Source organism: Protopterus annectens, chromosome 9.part0 (genome assembly GCF_019279795.1).
Source record: "Protopterus annectens isolate FY-2018-M chromosome 9.part0, PAN1.0, whole genome shotgun sequence".
Lineage (NCBI taxonomy): Eukaryota > Metazoa > Chordata > Ceratodontiformes > Protopteridae > Protopterus > Protopterus annectens.
This window is the reverse complement of record NC_056743.1, coordinates 1,828,058,160-1,828,080,864: the sequence shown is the minus strand read 5'-3', so window position 1 is coordinate 1,828,080,864 and position 22,705 is coordinate 1,828,058,160.

The window sequence follows — 22,705 nt, the reverse complement described above, 5'->3', positions numbered from 1 at the left end:
TGCAGAGGTCATTTATTCAAGACATATTATACCTTTATTAATGGGTTACAACACCTTTTCATGCTGTCTCACTTATTTCATATAACAGTACATGCAGAGAAGTTATTCAACACTCATTATAAGTTTATTAATGGGTTACAACACTCTTTTTCATGCTCTCTCACTTCTTTTATATGACAACACATGCAGAATAATTACTAACCTGCCTGGTGGCACAGCCTTAGCAGCCTATCTGCATAGGCTTGCTGATTTGCAGCAGGGACACCTGCAGCTGTGAAGTAAATGTAGGGATAGTGAGACATACCCATCCATAACATGGACTACTATAGCAATTCTTACATACTTCATTCCATGGCTACATACTCAGTAGTGGGGCATTTTCCATTTGACGGGCCTCCTGTATCCATTGGTTCAGTCGGTCCACCTTGCGTCTCTTCAGGTCTGAGAAGTGGTGTCTGACCTGCTCACCAGTCTGAGGGACATCTGTGGCACTGGTGAGATTATCTGCTAGATGGTTCCAGGCTTCCACTTTGTACTCAGTGCCCTAAAACTGGCCCTGCAGGAGTCTTGCATCATGATGATGGACAAGGAGCCAAATCATTACTTTTGACTCCTCACTGCCCCGCCGTTGCGCTCGAAAATGAGAGCCCTTTCCAACACCGGCCATACTGTCTGCAGATGGGAGCTACAACCAGTTATGGCAATTATTCCCACCTATGGAGCTTAAATATGCCTCATTTCCCGCACTTATTTGTGATTGGCCGGTTTTGAAAATTCTCAGCTAAAAGCAAACCTGCTTAGCAATGAGTAAACTTCCATTGATATATATGATTGTGTAGGAAATGCCTCCATATTTAAAGCTGTCATGGCTTAGTGGTTTAGTACTGTGATTATGGTGCATAGTATCCTGGGTTCAAGGCCTATCGCTGCTTTTGATTTTACCACTGGCCAGACCCGCTAGGAGGTGTGGCTGTGTTTACTGACTTTGCTCAACTTTGCCCAACGTTGCTCAACGTTGCTCAGCATTGCTCTACCTTGCTCTACGCTGCCCGACGTTGCTCAATGTTGCCCAATGTTGCGCTAGTTAGCTCGGAGCTGTGCATTGTGCTAACATGTTTTGTATACGCTAGTTGGTGAGATGCACAGCTCCGCACAAAACTATTGCGCTAGTTAAAGCAGTGCTAAGCTATGAGCAATTGTACTTTGCTGTGCTTAATACTAGTAAACTTTGCTTAGTAGTGCTTCACATTGCTTAAGATACGTTACTTATGCATTTATCAGTATGCATGACCATTCCACCTTCTTATAAATATATATATATATATATATATATATATATATATATATATATATATATATATATTAATAAAATATTGTTTACTAACACATAAGCCATTTCAATGCATTTTACTGAAATTTAAAAGGTAAATGTCAGGAATTCTTTTTATGCACACATTTCCTACAGAAAATAGGTAGTGGCGTGGTGGAACTCGAACCTGGAATGCCTCCTCTTTGTGCAAGGACTCTACCACTATGCTATTGGGCTTAATTTGCATATAGCTAGTTTATTATCCTCTTCGATGTCTACACTGCTAACTGTAGCTAAGCAATGGGCAAACCCGCGCATGCACATGCAAATATGGGCAGCTATATCGGGAATAATAAAAAAAAGGAAACCTTTACATTTTAAACTTGTACAGGGAATTAGAATGTGGGGGAGTGTAATGTTGTGTATGTGAACATTTGAGCATACTCCCTCATTTCTGTTGACATTTGCAGTTTAGGCACTTGCAGGGGCATTGATATTTGGACTGCTCGGCAGTCTGACACGCCCCCTGCACTCGTGCACGGTCCGTGTAAGCCTTTGAGTTGAGTCAGCGCGCCCTCATGAGTATGCATGATGCAAAGACATCATACCCTTACACTGCAGTGTCTGTGTAAGACTTAGTTAGTCTTACACGGAGGATTAGTGAATCCCGGCCATAGTAAAAGAAGTACCCCACAATGAATTTAGATTTTGTATTATAGAGCTAGTAGAGATAAACCCGAAGGGAAGTGACTGGGAGAACAGGCTGGAATACAGGGAGCTGCTTTGGCAATTTAAAGTGAATACCTTAACTACCCTGGCTTGAATGACCATGTCTCTATTCAGCCTGTTCTAAAATAAGGTGCAGCTAAATTACAAGGAATGCTTTTAGCACTGTGTGTATTTTAAGAGAGATTGATTTCTACAAATTGTTTTTAAAAAGTTTAACTTTTGATAGATCGTTCCTAGCTTTTAAGCTTTTGTAACAGGAAATGCATGAGAAGGGGTTGTATGACTTTAATTTTGATTGATTGTATTATTTGCCTAATTAATTATTTAATTATTTAAATACTTAATTGGACGATGGATTGGTGTTTATAAATGTTTTGTAGTGAAGCATTTTTCATTTCTGAGGAAGTCCTGAATGATATGGACAAAAGATCTTAGATGGTTCATATTTTTTCTATTATTAAACGTGTTTTAAAAGCAGTACCAATCTAGACTTGATTTTTAAGCTGAAAACCTCCATTTGTCTCATGTACTATCACCTAGTTGGTGGTTACTTGTTCTTTTTTTTGGTGACTTTTAGCCTCTTTTGTTGTGGTTATAGGTCATTCCATGTTAATATTACCATTCCCAGGGTAAACATCCCCAATATGTAGCTCAAATCGGATAGCCTGATATTCTTTGATTTAGATCCGTGTTTCTTTTATGATAAGACAACATCTACTTTTTGCTTTTTCACATACTGAAGGCCTTTACTTTAATTAGCTTATGAAGCTCAGTGGTATTTTGCACATATTGGCTTATCAGATCTTCAAACCACAGAAGCAAGGTCCCTTGAAGGAAATAAAAGCATGAATAACTTCAATAATGAATTCAAATACTGACAGACATATTATATTTTAATTTCCTCATTGCATTCCCTTCCAATACGAGCAGGGACCCCCCCCCACTTCAGCCCACAAGACAATATATACCATTCAACAAACAACTTCAAAGCCATTTCACATATTTAAGTGCTGAACTAGAGCAAATAATAGATTAAAAATTTATGAAAAACATATTTACAAGAAATATTGGGACCCCACATTGTTAGAGTTATTGCATGACTTCTAACAGATGTAAACAGAATGGTCAGACAAACTCCTTGTAGAACAAACACTCTACAATTCTTTTGCACCAACCCAACAAAAGTGCTCAAAGTAGGCAGGGCCTGTCTCCCTAGCACCAGCCCATTTCATACATAAGTGCCACTTTCACATTCTAAATAACAAAGTTTCACTCAAAACAGAACATGGGAAATAAAAATAAAATATAGTTCCATAGACAAATTTGTATAGATTATACACTTACTTTCAGTCGGCAGATTCCAACCTGAACATGAAAATATGTTCATTCCACTAATTCTCAGATGCACATTTTTTGCCACCATTTGCTTAAAAGGTGTGAGTGGAAGTAACATTTGGAAACTTGGATAATGTCCATACATTCTGTGTCATGCATTATTTTTTATTATACAATGACCCCCCATTAATATTCCAAAATGTGCACGCTGATTGGCCAGCGTGCCCGTTGTAAATCCCACATTATACCAAAGGAAAAAGGTCTGGTTGCCCAGACTTTTTTTTGCTGGTATAAAGTCCTCAAAACATTTTTTTAAATGGATTAAAAAAAACAAAAAGAAATAAATGGACCAACGGAGACTGTCTTTTCTCCGTTGCTTCCTTTTCAAAGCATTGATGTACTGAGTATGCGTGGGACGCAAGTCCCATACACATACCCAGTACATCAAAACAAGGAAGCAGTCTACCACAACCAGTGGAAGAACAGTAATGCGCTGTTATACAAAGACGTTATTTAAGAAAAGTAAGTATTTTTTTTCTTAAATAATGTAATTGTATAATAGCAATAACCGACTCCGTGGTTGTGGTATACTGAAATTTACCACGGTTGGCTTTATTTAATCACTCAGGCTTCACCCTCATGATTAAACCACATCAACCATGGGTAAATCTTCAATATACCACACCACATCATCAGTTATTGCTTTATCATTCCATGCAATATCGGGATACTTCAAATGATACCATCTGTTATTAAAGCAATTTCACAGTGTAAACATAAATCAGGTGCTGGCTTTTATTGCATTTCTACACAAGAAAGCTAAAATTAGACTAATCTAGTCTTGATGTTCTTGAATCCTTTTGGAATACTCATTGATGAAGAAGGTTTTGGTGCTTTTCTAAAATGGTGACCTAGCAGTGCATGGGAACTCCCAAGATTGCCTCTTCCTGTTAAAAAGTAAGAAAACATATAATTATGGAATATGTATTGGCATTCTATGCAATTGGTTTGGATCACAAAGCCCTATGACCATTTTCAGTTTGAATAATGACAGTTTTCGTTTAAGAATATAGTTGACCATCCTTGTAAAAAATATAGATGCCCTTTCCTTCTACAGGGAATAAATAAATACAGATGTTTAATGCGAGTCCCTTGTTCTTCAAGTCATTTTTTTTATTTTAACAAATTAGATTGCAGCTGGGGTAGTATATATTCTATTTGCATGTCTACTTCTTGCAAATGTATTGCATGTCCATGTAGTCTTTTCCACTGTGCTTAACCTTTCTTCATGGTACTCAAACTTTTCCAGTAATTTTAGATGTTGCTGCTCTGTCAAGTCTTTAAATTTAAGAAGTACCTTTAAGATTTTAGCATGACCCAGGTCCCCAGGAGAAGAACTGTATGCAATTCTTGCTGGGTTATAGCTTCCACAATAGCACTCTGAGTTTCCTTGTCCTTATCAGAGAATTCAATTTTGGATATTTTTTAAAAAAATATTTATTTATGATTTATTTATTTATTGACATTTGTTAACTGGGAAAGTCCCCTGATCAGAAACCCATTTTCAGTAGAGGCCCGGGGAGAAAAGCTCCACAAATATGACATACAAAATTACCATACAGAGCAATTTTTACAAAGAAAATAAATAAATAAAAAATAAATTAGTTGATTAGTACATCAACATAAAGTTGGAAGATTTATGTTGCCAAAAAATGCTTTTGTCTATTTATTTATTTAACATTTGTTTACCGAGAAAGTTTGAATAGGACAGAGCCCAGTTTTCAGTGGAGACCAGGGGACAAATGCTCCATTAGCATTATCAGACAAGTAAAATGGGACTGTTTACATTTCTTAGCCATAAGGATACCTGTGTAAGACTCCTAACAGCCTTCAAAATTGCCATTTATTTCACTTTATATTAAATTCCCTGTGGAGGTGCAGGACAAAGTGCCCCCTAGCAGCCATACAAAATGCCACAGTTCCTCTTCATTAGTATCAGTCCAGATAAAATCACGTTAGCTACAAAATCTATGCCACTCTTTCTCTTTCTTTCTTTCTGTCTATCTCTCTCTGATACCCTCCCTGTGGGAGGTATAAAGACACCTCGTTGAAGTTTCCAGTAGACCTACTTAACTGACTAACTAATGGAAACTTCATCAAGGTGTTTTTATTCCTCCCATGTGGAGGGTATCAGAGAGAGAGAGATTCTCCTACTAGATCTGCTAGCTAATGTGATTTTATCTGGACTAGTCCTTTGTACTCTGTTTCTTGTTAGTCCTGGCACCCTCAATACCACACTTCACCCGAGCCCACAGGATTACCTTTGTCCTCATTAGTATAGGTTTATAGGTTCATAGGTTTTACTAGGCTATCGGCCATAGGGCCCATACAAGCCTAGCCATAAGAATTCTCTGGCTATTTCTTCTCACAATATTTACTTCCCTGGACCCCTGTCTAGCAGGGTGACTGACGTGATCCCCAGGGTGAATTTCCTTTCTCCCATCCAATCATCAAGATTCCTTTTGAAGAGGGCCAAAGAGGTGCTCTGGTTGACATGTATGGGCAGTCTATTTCAGAGTCTGGGGAGTCTCTGGGTCTGGAACCTATCCCTCCAGCATGTTTTGTTTATTGTGATGACAAGATTTAGATCCCTGGAGCGTGTGGCTCTGAGGGATTGAGATTTCTTTAAGTGTAGCATGTCCAACAGCTCTGCATTTGACATGGCCTTGTATGTTAAGCAGAGATCGCCTCAGAGTAGACAATATGCGACAGAGTGTAGCTGGAGTTTTTTAAGGAGGTCAGCATAGGGCATCTTCTTTAGGCCTGTGATTCTTTTAGTGAGGTATTTATGCAGCCTTTCCAGTTGTTGCAGATGTCTTGAGAGGTACATACCAAATGGGGCATTGTATTCTATAATGGGTCTAATGAGGGATGAGTACAGTGGGACAATGACCTCCTTTTTTCTGGATGAAAAGCCCTTAGTGATGAGGTGTGCCACATAGAAGGATTTCCTGACTGTTGTGGCAATGTGGTTATTGAAGGTAAGATCACTGTCCACCTGTGCCCCTAAGTCTCTTATCACACTTTTGATGTTTAGTGTACTGCCACCTATGTGACAATTCATGGGTATATGTTTTTTCCCATAGGGGATAACTATACATTTCTTGGCATTGAGCTTGAGCCCATGGCTCTGGCACCAAGCATTTGTTTCTGTAAGGCCCTTGTGTAGAGTATCCACATCATTTGGGGACTCAATAATGGCTCGCAGTTTGCAGTCATCTGCAAACTTTGTTAGCCAGAGTCCCTTAGTGTTGGCCTGTACTTCACAGAAGTAGATGCCAAACAAGAGAGGTCCCAGGACTGAACCCTGAGGTACTCCACTTGTCACTTGTCTGGAGATGGATTTGGATTCAGCTACTTTTACAGTGTGGGTTCTGTTAGTAAGCCAGTTGGCAACCCATCGAGTGATGTAGGGATCAATGGCCAGCTTAGTAAGTTTATCTATGATTCCAGAGTGGTGAATAGTGTAAAAGGCCTTGGCAAGGTCCAGATAGGCTGTGTGGACTGCCTTACCCTCATCCACGGCTCTGGAGACTGATTTGAAGAAGTCAATAAGGTTTAGGAGACAAGATCGGCCCTTCACAAACCCAAACTGGGTGGGGTCTGGTGTTTTAAGGTTGCCAATGTCTTTGTTTATAAGTTCCATGATAATACATTCCATGGCCTTGCAGATCAGGCTCGTCACACTGGTGAGGCTGTAGTTCCCGGGATCCAAGGTGGATCCGCCCTTGTGGAGTGGGATAACTGTAGCTGTGCGCCACTCACTGGGCACGAAGCCTGAGGTGAGGGTATGATTAAACATGACACTTAGGTGAGGTGCCAGTTCATTTTGTAGTTCATGCAGTACACAGCCTGGGATGTCATCTGGTCCCATGGATGCTGTATTCTTAGCTTTGGAGAGTGCATTTTTCACCTGTGTGGCTGTTATTACCCGAATTTGGCAATCTTCTGGTATTGAGATGGGCCATTTAGGGGGGTGAGAGGGGGGTGAGGTTAGCACTGAATCGATCTGCCAGGATATTGGGATGTAGATGATACATGGGATGTAGATGTTAAGGGTGATTAGTTTATGGTCTGACATGACCGGATCAGTATATTTAATGCCATTCTGTTGTAGCTCAGAGCAGATTTGAGCATTGCCATTTAGATTCTTGACATAGTTATAGAATGTCTTGTGGTTGTCTTTGAAATCTTTGGCAATTTTATTTTAATAACTAGCTTTGGAGGATTTTATGAGGGATCTCAGCTTCTTACTGAAGCTGGTAAGGGAGTTTTTTGCATCCTGGGATTTTCCTCTTTTCTGCAACAGTTTTTCCTTTTGTTGTAAAGTTTGTTTATGGCAGGGGACCACCAGATTGGCTTCCTTTTTTTGGAGGAGAGCATCTTGGTTCTATTTGGGATGGCACAATTCATGCATGAGTGGATGTGCTCGTACAGTGCCTTAGTGTAGGACTCAGCAGTCAAACTTTCAGTTCCCGTCTGCATGGGTGTCATGAAGTTTGTAACTTCTGACTTGAGTAGCATGAAGTTGGCCTTGGAGAAGTTTTTTATGGAGGTTTCCTTACTGGGGTGGGGGTGGGGGTGGGATGTAGATGTTAAGGGTGATTAGCTTATGGTCTGACCTGACCAACGAGGGGGTGACCATAGGTGTGGAGCATTGATTTCCCATGTTGGTAATGACCAGGTCTAGGATATTGGAGCCCCTGTTGGGACTATGGATTAGTTGATCCAGGGCATTGGAATTTATGAATTCCAAGAACCATTGGACAGAGGTGTTGGTGCATGAGTAGTTTTCCCAGTTAATGGCAGGGTAGTTGAAATCACCCAGTATTAGGGTGTTTGGTCATATATTAATATTTTGCAGTATGTTTAGAAAGGTGTAGTGAGAATCTTGGGGCATCGTGGGGGATCTGTAGCAAGCTACAATTTGGACTGCAGTCTTACCTAGTGTTAGTTGCACCTGGAGAATTTCAGAAGCATTGTGTTGGGCAACTAACCTGGTGGTGTGAATATCCTTGGTGAATATGGACATTCCTCCACCTTTAGTGTTTCGATCCTGGTTTGGTAGCTGAAAAGTGTGGTAAGAGTTGTAGCCTGGTATTGCAGGGTTGCTCTCTGGAGCCTTGAACCAGGTCTCAGTTACTGCACAGATATCGATGTTCTCCATTTTTAGGAGTGCCTCGAGAGAGTGCATTTTGAGGTTTAGACATCTAGCATTGAGTAGCATTACCTTCAGATTTTGCATGCTTATACCTGTTATGGTGGTGGTTTTGTCCTTTGAACTTTGCTTAAAAAAGGCACTATAGGGGTGGCAAGAGCCTTAGCCAGTAACCTGAGAGCATGCGTTATGTGGCAGATCCTGGCACCCGACAGGCAGCTCACTGTAATTTTCTCCTTGTTTAGCCTGGTGAGTGGGACATCAGTGTGCCTGATTATAGAGTCACCTATGACTAAAGTGTTAGGTAAGTTGTCTTGCTTTAGGGGTTGTTGCTGGGTGACACAGTGGTGTTGTGAGCTATGTGACACTCTGGTTGTGACTGGTGTTTATGTTTCAGCTTTGGAGGTCCTTGTTGCTTGGGCAGGTTACAGTTAAGGGCCTCTGCATATTTAGATTTAGTGTTGCTATGTGTGAGTGTTGGTGGTGGGAGTTTAGAAGGGCTATGTGTTGCTTGAGGTGCAGTGCAGGTGTTAACCTTCTCCTCTTGACTGTCTAGCACAATCTTGGGTGGCGAGAGCGTTGCTTCCAGTTTGGTTATGTAAGTGCATCTCTCACAGGTTGTAGTGTTGGGTGGTAGGAGGAGAGGGTTGTCTCTGTACATGAGGCAATTGCTGCATTGCCCTAGTATGCCCAGATTCACCAGGTGGACAGGAGAAATCAATGGAAGCTGACCCTTGGACATGCCTGGTTTGGTGCTCTTTCCCTTACCAGCTGATTGCCAGTAAGAAAGCTATTTCAAGCGCTGGGATTATGATATAATTTCACATTTCTAGTTAGACTAAAATTGTTCCTCTCAAAATGCTGGATAAAAGTTCTGCTTATACAACAAAACTATTTAATGCTTATTCCAGGATTAGCAGCTAATTTCTTGCAGTCTGTTAGATTGCATTGATGTCTCAGAGTTTATTTAGTTAATTGCATGTTTCTCTGTTTGATTAATTGCTTACATATTTATATTCTTTGACGCTGGTAGAGGCCATATCCAAATGGATGATTTTCAGGTCAGACCAGTGGCTATAAACCAAAAAGTTAAAATGCAATAAACACACAAAACAGAAGACAATTATCATTATCAAAATCTATTAATTACTAACAGTCTGCTACAATAATTTTATTGTTAACTACTTAATCATTTTGCATCAAAACAAGGCTCAGTTTATTTTCTTGTATTATTTATTAATTCATTGCTAGTATTGGAATGATTATTTTCTGTATCTGTGGTTTTCTTTTTTTAGAATTATTTCTTTCCTAGACAACAATCATGTTTCCAATTGTTTTACTTGAAATGCACAATAAAAATTATATATAAAAATAAAAATAAGATCTATATCTCAACATTTAGTAACTTTTCCACAAATTCAAAAGTTTAGAATTAAATATTTTGGACCCAAATTTTTAGCTTGATTTCTTTTTTATTGTTACCTTTTTTGTTACCTATGACATTTTCAAATTTGGACAAAAGTATTTGTTTTGTAAAGGTGTTGTGGGATGGGTTAGGGATCAGGGAATTTAGGTTTAGAGACAGAGCTGTAGTTTTAGGTGTAGTGAGTGACTGGGGACTTTAGGTTTAGGAAGGAGGTATGGATCTTTAAGGAAAGAGAATGAAGACTCGGGTTGGGAACTGGGTAGGAGTTTTAGGGTTAGAGTTTAGATTCTGGTTGTACTATATAGATATATAAGGTCAGGTTCTGGGATGGTTATGTAGGAGTGGGAGATCAGGCTAGTAGGAGTTTGAGCACTTGTTTTTTTAAGGAAGTTGCAATGAGCAGGTATTCTGTGAGCTACTAGCTTGTGAGACCTGTGGGATACTTACAGAACTGTGCAGTAATCACGCAGCTTCATTGTTTGCAGAAAAATTCATACATCTCTGACATGACATATAAGGTAGGCTGATAGATGTAGATTTTTAAGGTATTCCTTTCTTGTAAATTAAGTTTCACTTTAAATTATGTAATGCCTTAGTGAGGGGGGTCTACATTGCCTCCATGACTCATGTGAGTTTGTATCAGTAAATATCAGAAAAAGCTCAGATCTGACAGGCTCATCTTCTCATAATCTTGCATCACCTGTACCTAAGCTGATCATAATATGTACATCTGTGACACTACAAAGTATGCACTATTTGGGGGAGGCAAACTTCCTAATGGAGAGGCTGTACCCATGTAGGGGGCTTCACCCCCTCACATCTCTTACTTTATTAATTTCAGTCTAAGGCTTGTATTCCTTAGAGAAATAAAAATCACTGGCAAGCATTATAAAACTTGCCTCATTTTTTTCTGAAAGATTGAAAGATTAGAAATCTCAAAAATGGCGCAAGTTATGATTAAACAGCTGTGAGATGAGCTCAGCCAATTGTAATAAGTTACTGGAAACATTTGATAAATGTTTTGGAGGTATAAAGGTGTGATAAGATGGCTGTTTTTCACCATTTTCTGGGACTAGCTGTCCTGAGCAAACAGTTTAATTTGTTGCATTATCAGTGTCTTTTGGATGTCTAGGAGAGTGAATTCTGTTAGTTAACTGAATGCCTTCTAATATGTCAGCAGTAACACAAATATATTGCCTTTGTTAATTACACAGTGAATATTTCTGTCTATTTTAATGAAAGAATGCATTTTAATGCTGATTGCAGTTACATGATGCCCACTTCCATTGGGTCTACCTGTTATTATCGAAAACACACTTCGTAGAGTTGGTAAAGGTGGATGAGTTTAAGTACTTGGGATCAACAGTTCAGAGTTATGGTGAGTGTGGAAGGGAGGTGAAGAAGAGAGTACAGGCAGGGTCAAATGGGTGGAGAAGAGTGTCAGGAGTGATTTGTGACAGATGGGTACCAGTAAGAGTGAAAGGGAAGGTCTACAAGAGGGTAGTGAGACCAGCTATGTTATACGGGTTGGAGATGGTGGCATTGACAAAAAGGCAGGAGTCAGAGCTGGATGTGGCAGAGTTAAAGATGTTAAGATTTGCACTGAGTGTGACTAGGATGGACAGGATTAGGAATCAGTATATTAGAGGGTCAGCTCAGGTTGGACAGTTTGGAGACAAAGCAAGAGAGGCGAGATTGCGTTGGTTTGGACATGTGCTGAGTAGGGATGCTGGGTATATTGGGAAAAGGATGCTAAGGATGGAGCTGCCAGGTAAGAGGAAAAGAGACAGGCCTAAGATAAGGTTTATGGATGTAGTGAGAGAGGACATGCAGGCGGTTGGTGTGAAAGAGCATGATGCAGAGGACAGGAAGAAATGGAAACAGAAGATCCGCTGTGGTGACTCCTAACGCGAACAGCCGAAAGAAGATGATGATGATGATGATGACATTTCACTGAACTGCAAAAACAAGAGATGACTTTGATGAAAACTGATTTTTTTTCAAATGTTCACATCACTGGAGTTTTTCTCTGGGAAAGGAGACACTTGGCCACCAGGTAAAAAAAAACACACCAGAGCATATCAAACCCACCCAAGTGTGGGGGAGGTGCATCCTCCACACCCTCCATTTGGGGGCTGGGCTCCCCATACATCCTCTAACTAAATATGCTAATTCCCAGATTGCACTATAATGGGAATAGGGGCACATTTTCCCATGCTGAACAAGTATCTCCTTTCTCAGAGAAAACTCCACTTACGTGAGAGTTCATAAAAATCAGTTTTTGGCAAATTCGTCTCATCTTTTTGCAGTTCAGTGAAGTGAGTTTTCGATAACAGGTAGACCCCTTTCCTCATGTATACTATAGTGTGTCCAATTAACCAGACCTCAGCCAATTGTAGTCAAAATACTCAAAAATGATATTCATGACAATGTATTTTGCCGGAAATGAGAAAAAAAGAATAATTTGATCTTAAGTTTGTTGCTTCACTCAGGTTCCAATATATTTAATTAATTTTATTATACTGAGGTGGTTATAATCCATGCTTCAGACAAAGTGCTCATAGAAACAGAAATTGCACATTATATTCGTAAATATAATGTGTACTCGCATAAAACCACTGGTCATAGACCTGTCTGCCTTAATAGAGGTTGTTGAGAAGGGATGTTTTAAGCTGTGGCCTTAAGTATTTGAAAACACTGTGTTAAGATCATTTTAACTTAATCAGACCTTCCCTTTTTAAAATTTAAGCTGGATTTGGTCAAAGAAAAAATTGGATGCTGAATTTAAATGGAGGTAAAATGTTTTACAAGAAATAAATAAAAAGTCTCATATAATTGTGTTATCAAGTAACAAATATAATGAAAATTCTGTGGTAGCAAGATTATTTTCTCTGAGGTGTGTGAAAAGAATTAGACAGTGGTAATAGAAATATCAGTCTCTGTTTTCAAGGAAATAACAGGAAGCCTTGCCTTTTTATCACTGGGAAAAGAAAGCAGTTAAAAATAGAGTTATTGTTGTTATTGTTATTGTTATTATTATTATTATTATTATTATTCATAGGTTCATAGGTAGGTACTATGCTATCAGCCCTGGAGCCTATATAATCCTAGCCAAAAAGATACAATGGCTTTCGCCACCTAAGAAAATTATTTTCCTGTGCCCCTGTTGAGTAGAACCACAGAGGTGATCCCCAGGGTGAATTTCCTATTTCCCATCCAGTCATCAATATTTTTCTTGAAGGGTGTTAATGAGGAGCTTTGTTTGATATAGAGTGGTGGTTTGTTCCAGAGTATGGGAAGTCTTTGGGACAGGAATCTATCCCTCCAGCATGTTCTGTTTATTGTGGTGACAAGGTTTAAGTCCCTAGAGTGTATAGCTTGGAGGGATTGGGATTTCTTTAAGTGAAGCATGTCCAGCAGCTTTGGGTTTGACATCGCTTTGTATGTTAGGCAGAGATCGCCTCTGAGTAGGCAATATGCAGCGGAGTAAAGCTGGAGTTTTTGAGACGGTCTGCATACGGCATCTGTTTGAGGCCAATAATCCTCTTTGTAAGGGATTTCTGTGGCCTTTCCAGTTGTTGTAGATGTCTTGTGAGGTACATACCAAAAGGGGCATTATACTCTATAACGGGTCTAATGAGTGACTAGTAGAGGGGAACAATGACCTCTTTTTTCCTGGATGAGAAACCTTTTGTTATGAAGTGTGCCATGTAGAAGGATTTCCTGACTACTGTGGCAATGTGATTATCAAAGGAGAAACTACTGTCCACCTGTGTCCCAAGGTCTCTTATCACACTTGATTATTATTATTATGGAACCAGTTTCCTTCTAGTAGGATAACTTGGTAGGTCTGTCACAGTTTTTTGCAGTTAAATTTTCAGAAAAGTATGTAAGAGTTGTAGTTGACATTGCATAGTACTGAAGATGGTATCTTTTGAACAAATATTTTTGTACTTTGGATGATAATTTGGTTTTATGAAAGCTGTCTAATTGCTCTGTTCCAGAGGGGGAAAGGGCTCCGTTTTGAATTTTATAACATGATGGATGAGCAACAGTTATGGAACTGAATACAGCTTTTAATGTATAATAATTAGTACAGGGTGGTGAATGTGTTTTTGTAAATACAGGACAGTGTTAACTCTCATTTGGAAGAATCATGATGAATATAAAATTGGATAACTATAGACTCACTCTTCTTATAGACTGAAGCTAGAAGTTAACACTTTTAATGTTACAAAAAAAGGCTTAAAGAAAAAGATATGTGAAGGCAAGTTATGCCAAGTGCTTTGGTTAATTAAGGGTGATGATGTTGCTTCACTTCTTTAAATTCTGAAGAAATGTTTTAGACATTTTTTTTCTTGAAAGTAGAACATTTTTTGAGGGATGTTGATTTGAAAGAAAAACTTTTAATAATTTGCATTGTGGGGATTTGTTTTCCGTGTTATTTGATATTGGAATAAGTTATCTGTTTTGTGCATGTATTAAGAGGATGAATCAACATGCAGAAATTATATAATGGTCAATTGATAATTTGGTTGGGGTGTTTTGTTAAGAAAATGTGTGGCCAAGGCAGCTTTTAAGTCCTTTATTGTTTGGACTGTCTATTTTTGATTCAATTTCAAAGTGCATAAAGGAAATGTATGTTTCTTATAAGCTTTTTTTCATTTACTATATTCTGCTATGTGGGGAAATAGTTGAGCAGGTGCGTGTTTTGATGGAGAAAATGAATTTAACATTTTCCTTTTTTTCTGTATATTTTACAAAAGTGCAAATGTCTTAGATTTGAGGGGAGTTTTGGCAATGTTGTTTTAACATAAACATCTTAAGTTTTGCAAACTTGTTTTGGAGATTTGAATCTGGATTCTAGGCAATGAGATGGTATTGTGGGTAAAAAGAGTATAATTTCTTGGAAGGATAGGAAATCTTACTTTGCAAATCATTTTTTAAAATGTTTGTTTTTAACATACGGAGTTTGGTAGGTACACTTTTATTGCCAGAGTGCTTAGAAGAAGGTGCAAAGAGAAGTTTTTTTTTTTCTTTAAATCCTATTAAAAACAAATGCTATAACAATATGAAAGGAATGGGGGTCTTAATATGGTCAAGTCAGTAATAGGTTTCTTTTTTCGTTTTTTTTTATTATTTTATTGTATTTGATGTTGTTTCATTGAAAAATGTGGATAATGCTTTTGTGTGCAAATATATGAGAAAATATTATGGACAGTATCAGGAAGAAGAAATGAAGAAATAAAAATTATCTGGAGGGAGATTAGTAGAAGGTAAGATAGTGTGGTCTTTTTTATATCACAATGACCTTTTTTGTAGTCCTACATGGGTAGCTTTATTAGGTTATTTAGTAGTGAGTTTTCATTAGTGTTTGCCATTAGTTCAACAACATGTTCATCTAAGGGTTTTATTCTGCAGATTGGGATATGGAAATCTGACAGAGAAAAGGCCTTGTGCATTGCAAATACAATGAAGAACAGAACTATTTTGCTAGGAATTTAGAATCTTTGAATCATGTATTTTTAGTCGTATTACAGTTTGAAAATTTGGGTTTCAGTTTTGATCTCACTTTTGTGGGACACCCATAGTTCATTCTGTGCAGGATTGAAAAAAATGTTTTAATATATTCTGGAGTTAAGGGGCAAAAATAGTTACTAGAACAATATTAACTTTTCTGGATGCTCAATTTCTAAAAATGTGGTTAGCAAAAATGGAATTATCATCAAATGTATTTCTTATTAACTTATCTGTAGATTTGTTGATTGATTGTTACAATAAACAAAGTGTAGCCCCTGCTAGGTTATTTGTGGGGCTTCCAGGATGGAGCATTTCCTGTACAACTCTACTGTCTTGGAAGACTTGTACTGCAAGAGTCTGAGCATTTCCTGTACAAATCTACTTTTATACTTTACCGTTTTTACCATTTATGCCATTTCAGCTCCTTCTTCCATTCATATCACCATTTTTATGTTGGTTTGTTTATCTGATGAGATACTGCTAAAGTTTTGGGTTAGCCAGATGTACACAGTTGGTACAGACAGAAGAGGGGTAAAATAATGGATGCCACTGCTCATCTGCATATATTACCACTCCAGCCTTCCACTGCAGCTGTTCCTCCAGCTACCCTTTCAGTTTTCTGTCCTTCTACAGTGCAATCTATTCCAGAACATTTTTTAGCCTCACATGATGGTGTGTAGACATTGTCGGACAAGGACTCTGCAACTGTGCAAAAATCTTTACTAGTTTCAACACATTTTTATGCCTTGGATGGTCATAAAATGATATCACATATATCCAAAAGGCAGAGACATCTTCGGCAATTACATGTAAATCACCCCTAGTATGATTTTTTTTCAAGAACTGATAGCTCTGTCTGTCACAGTGGCATTTGGGATAATCTACTGCAACCTCTATACTCTCTACCTCAAAATATGCATTCCATTATCCCTTTGTGAACAGAATATTTGTGCACAGCATTTTTCAATCTTGCATTATCTGACAGGTTTACTGAATGTTTTTCATCACAACAATTACATATTGGAGTTAATTTATTCTACTGGGCTACAGTATTAAATTTAGGCATTGACTTTTCCTACAATGTCATAATTATTTCTTAGACATTGAAGGCATTTGATTTTTTTTTCTGCAAGATTGTGCTATTGTGCAGGATGTTTGCCTGGATGTTTGCTATGTGACTGACTAAATGAGCATATTTGCTAAGGATTGTAGACTTATGTTGACTTGAAGGTATATCCAAGGATTTCTCCTTTCCTTGAAATGTGGAAATCTTTGAGATGGTGTATATATGTAATCGTGGTTGGGGTTGCAATACTTCATTACGTTGCTGTAGGGGGCTTGCTTCCTGCAGAAATTGATCTTTTAGTAATTTTTAAGCAGGGCTGCTTTTCATAATCTTATGCTTTCTTTGTTTTCTGATCATGCTTATAAGTATCAATCACAAAACACAAGTAGTTTTGTTTAGGAAACTATAATATGTGTGTGTGTTTATATGTTTGTGTGCGTGTTTATCTGTATGTGATTCTGCCAGGCTTGTATGTGTGCTTATGTGTGTGTGTGTGTGTGTGTGTGTGTGTGTGTGTGTGTGTGTGTGTGTGTGTATGTGTGTGTGTGTGTGTGTGTGTGTGTGTGTGTGTGTGTGTGTGTGTGTGTGTGTGTGTGTGTGTGTGTGTGTGTGTGTGTGTGTGTGTGTGTGTGTGTGTATGTTTTTGTGTGTGTGTGTGTGTGTGTGTGTGTGTGTGTGTGTGTGTGTGCGTGTGATGTGTATATGCATGTGTGTATGTGCGTATATATATATATATATATATATATATATATATATATATATATATATATATATATATATATATGTGTGTGTGTGTGTGTGTGTGTGTGTGTTTGTGTGTGTGTGTGTGCATGTGCACATGTGTTTGTATAAAGGCTATTTCCTTGATCAGAAACATTATTTTCCTGTGCTCTATATTCTATACGTTACAGTAAAACCCTGACATGTGCTCAGATAATCAGAGTAACACAGTAGTAAAAAAACATGAAGATACTCTTCAAGAGGGTCTGATGCAGACAAACAACTGGTGCAAGAGCCATGACTGAAACCCAGTGCAAAAAAATGTATAATAGTGCCCTTTGGAAAGATGGCCATGCCTGAAAATTATCACATTGATAATGCATCCCTAAAGGTAGATCCAGTTGTCAGGGATCTGGGAATACATATTGACAGCAACCTGACCTTTGACCACCATGTGTAAAGTGGTGAGAAAATCATTCTGTGTTGCATTACTTAGTAAAGGCATGCCAGCCAGGTCCAAGAAGGTCATTGTTCCTCTGTGCTCAGCTCTCATCTGATCAATCATTGAGTACAATGTAACCTTCAGCATATACCTGACCAGGCACTTGAAACAGCTTGTGAGGTCACAGAGGTTCCTCAAAAAGAATACAAGGAATAAACAAGTCCTATGCAGACTGTCTCAAAGCTCTACACCTGCACTCTCTCTCCTACTGACTGCTATGTGACAATCTATGCTTAATCTAATAGGCATCATCCAATCCCACACTGATGGCTTTGTTGCAAATTCACAAAACAATTATCATCCAAAATACCCATTCTAAGGACCTAAACCTTGTCTGCAACATAAACATGACAAATTGTCGAGACAGCTATGTGTTTGAAAGATTACCCCTTTCTCTGGAAGAGGTTTCCTATCCACGTGAAGATAAGCTCATCCTGCAACTTGGAACAATGGATGGGAAAATGCAAATTTACCCTTGTTTGGCAGCTATGTCTCAAATGGACAGGTGCAGCCTGTAAATGCTTGATCTGTACAAGCCTATACCATAACTTGTTAAATTCCTTGGAGTGTTGACACAATTCAGCAATATTGTAGTAAATTTGGGGTAAGCTTGACTAGGCTTAAAAAGGCATTTGTGAATAGCTTAGTAACCATTTATTAACCTATGAATAGCATATGAAATATGGGACACATGGAAAGTTGTTATTAAAGGAATACCTGCATGCCCACAATATCAAAGACATTTCTTCTCCTAAAGAGGGATATTCATGAGAAGAGTGGAGACTCTTGGGAAACCTTAAACATGTGGAGTTTTTGGGTACAAGGAACCAACCAGTGGATATATTCCAGGAATCTCAGATGCCAAACTTTGGATACTTAATGAGTGCTAAGGACCTGCATGTAAATGTACTGAGAGTTAGATGAGAACCTGATGTAAGCTAACCTATAAATGCTCCGGACTGTCAGAAATGAACGTATTTCTTTGAGAGAGATTACATTCAAATTTAAGTAACCAGGAATTATACTGAGCAATAATATACTCATTTTATTAAATCTGGAAATGAATTCCTAATTTTTTTTCACTGTAAATAAATTGTACTTGGAAGAAAGAGACTGTCTCCAGTGTGTGCTATCTACTAAAATAGTGAAAAATGCTGCCAGTGCTTGATCAATATTTACTAAGCAGAGCTGTGTTTCATTTCTGCATTGCAACCTGCTGAATTAATTAATTACCCCATCTGCAAAGGAAGAATTCTTACTATGTTTGGTGTCTACTTGTCTTTAAGAGCAATTGAAAATGCTGGCTATCTTTTTTAATCAGGTAAGTGACTGAAATGTTTCACTTTGTGAAATAGGGAAACTTAGTCTTTTGTGCACACCAGCACTGATATGAGTCAACATATCACACACCATCACTAATATGAGTCAACATATCACACACCAGCACTGATATGAGTCAACATATCACACACCAGTACTGATATGAGTCAACATATCACACACCAGCACTGATATGCGTCAACATATCACACACCAGCACTGATATGAGTCAACATATCACACACCAGTACTGATATGAGTCAATATATCACACACCAGTACTGATATGAGTCAACATATCACACACCAGCACTGATATGAGTCAACATATCACACACCAGCACTGATATGAGTCAACATATCACACACCAGTACTGATATGAGTCAACATATCACACACCAGCACTGATATGAGTCAACATATCACACCCCAGCACTGATATGAGTCAACATATCACACACCAGTACTGATATGAGTCAACATATCATACACCAGCACTGATACGAGTCAACATATCACATATCAGCACTGATATGAGTCAACATATCACACACCAGTACTGATATGAGTCAACATATCACAGCTCATCAGGAAATGAGTCAGGCTACTAATACACATTTGGTCAGTTTTCAGTAATTGATGATAGCGACCACCCAAAAGACTAACACATCACTAAAGAAGCTGCACATGGATGATGGAATTGAAGTGGATTTATTTGTGAGACAGATGTTAAGCAGCAAAGAAAATTATTCTCAATCTAAATGGGTGAAAATGTTGTCTTGTTGTATATATTTTCTGAGGATAGAGCATTAATCTTCATGTACCTTTTTCAGACTCAGCTCAAGAGTGCCGTCTGATTAAATGACTTGCTCAGAGTCACACAGTTATGCATTGGAGGCTGAGGGAATCAAACTCTGGACTACTAGATGCAGCTCATTAACAGCTCCTTAATCCAGCACTCCAACTGTCAGACCTCACAACTTATGGAAAAAGCTTTGAAGGTGTGTGTGAATGTGAATGTGGAAGGTAATGAAGAGATGATAGTAAAGACAGGTGTGTCATCTGAAACACAAACCTCAAAGTTCATAGCTGGACATCTAATTCAATTAAAATAGCAAGAGGTTAAACGCCTTGCCTAAGAGGTTAAATGTCTTAATTAAAGCATGTTTTAAGTTTATGGTGAGAGCTTCTAGAGACAGTAGAAGAAAAATGATAGACATTTTAGCAGATGATAAATACAAAGGGGCACTGTCAAGTAATTCACGTAAATGGCCTTCTCAGAAAGACCCCAGGAACACGGATGCATATGTTGGGTTAATTGAAAGGTCATCAGATAATATAGCACTGTTTAAGACTGTAATTAAAAGTGTGTTGATTCCTGTAAACATGAACAATTTTTTAGTAACTGAAACGTTGTCCATCAGATTTGGTTAGAGAAGTATGTTGCTAAAAATATTTATTAGTTGGAAAGCTAAATCTAAAAAAATGTGATCTCTACCCAAACATGTTGATAAGAAAAATGTACCAATGGAATGTGACAACGTATCTGCTGTAGTATTAGTGCATGTCTTTGTGTCCCTATTAAACTAGCAAAATGTATGGTATTGGTGGATGGGAAGAAAACAAATGGGCTCCAAGATTCTGGGAGGAATGAGCGTTATGTCTGCAAACACAAAACATATGACAATAAGAAGGTGGAAATAAAATGTGTTCATGGATATTGGGTAAACCATCCCCTAACATATGTAAAACTTTACTATTGAGTGAAGTACTGCATATTGCACTCTGTAGCTTTGGTCCCTAATATAACATGTGACATAACTGGTCAAGATGTCCCTTAGTTGATATAAATTATGGGATGCACACACTTAGATATTATAGGGCCTGACTACACCTCTATTAAAATGGGAGGAGGGGTAACAAAAGCCATTGAATCAGCAGGACAGAAAAACAAGAAAAATGCTGCACACTTATCAAATAATATATAAAAATCAGTGTATGCTAAGATTATAAATCCCTCATTCTGAAGGGGGTATGGGGCTCCTCATAATTGATTGCATGTATAGATCTGCAGTTGTAGGACTGCATACATCTCTGCTGACATCGCCAGATCCAGACATAGTGAAAGTTTTAAAATATGAGCAGAACAAATCTAAGGTGACTTCCTTACTTAGTTTAGCAGAAGCATATTGGTGTCAAGTTGGAATGGAAACCAAACAAGAAATAGACAAAAATCAGGCAATGATTGAATGTGCCAAAAAGTGAAAGAATATAAGGAGAAGGATCAGATGGGAAGGGAAGACAGGTGGAAAAGGCATAAATATAGCTGCAAATACACAAAACTCCTGGAACAACCTCATGTTGATCAGGATCTGATGCAGCAATGGTTAATCAGAGGTAAATTTAAACCAAAACATGAAAGGTTAATACTGGCAGCCCAGGATAGTGGACTATGTACGTGTTGGTTTAGAAAGTCCACTGAACATGTAGGAAAAACATCCAAATGCAGATTCTATAAAACAGAACTGGAAAGAGTCACATATCTTATTGCTGAGTGTGATATACTGATAATAACCGAAAAACAAGCCAGCCAACTGCCAAAGGTGACTCAGATACAGCAGCAACAAAGCAAAACAACAAATGTGAGCCAACCAACACAGTGCAGGACCTGCTAAAATAATAACCAGTTAAAATACAGGTATAGATAAAAATAAAGACAGCCAAATTTATTCAGAAAGGTTAGCACTTTAGCGGGGTTACTGCTTCTTCAGACCAACATAAAAACTGTGTTAAAAATTAACAAACTTAAAGCAAATCATTGTTAAAATGAGCCATACATTTAGGCAAAGTATGAGGTGTGTTAAAAATATTAAGACAAGCAGGACTTATTGCGAATGCTGACAAATGTAAGCAGTGCATGACACAGGTTACGCACTTAAGAAATGTGACTGAAATAATGGTAATTAGTCCGCAGACAAACACAATAAAGTAACAAGAAGTGGCCTGTATCCAGTACCAAATGAGAGAAAAAATAGTTATGGCTAGTGGGCCAGTGTAGAAAATCTGTTCCTAACTTTGTTCCCATACGTTGTCCTCTGACAAACTTTACAAGTCAAGGCACCTACCAGATAAGGTGGACTGTGGCAACAGATGAGATTAACAACTGCCTGAAAGCCCTCCTGTGTTCAGAGACAGTCTTCATTGCCCCTGACTTTGATAAACTCTTCGCCATATGTAAGCTGGGGTGACAAGACTGTCAACTGTCGGACACTGATATATTTCTTTGACATATTTTAAGCTGTGAGTAGGCAGCAATTATAATGAGCAATAATGTGGTGATTTTGTTTAAGTTATGTGTTAACTCCAAATTTTATTGATTTGAATCAAGTAGACTGTTTCCTAGACACATTGAATATAACTGAATGCAAAAAAGAAAAAAAAAAGTGTCTTATCCATGATATGCCTTATCATTGGCTTCCACTCTTCCTATTGAAGAAAACTCTTTATTGACCCAGACTGCCTCTACCCCTTTCCCAGGTATTTTTGCATAGTGTATATG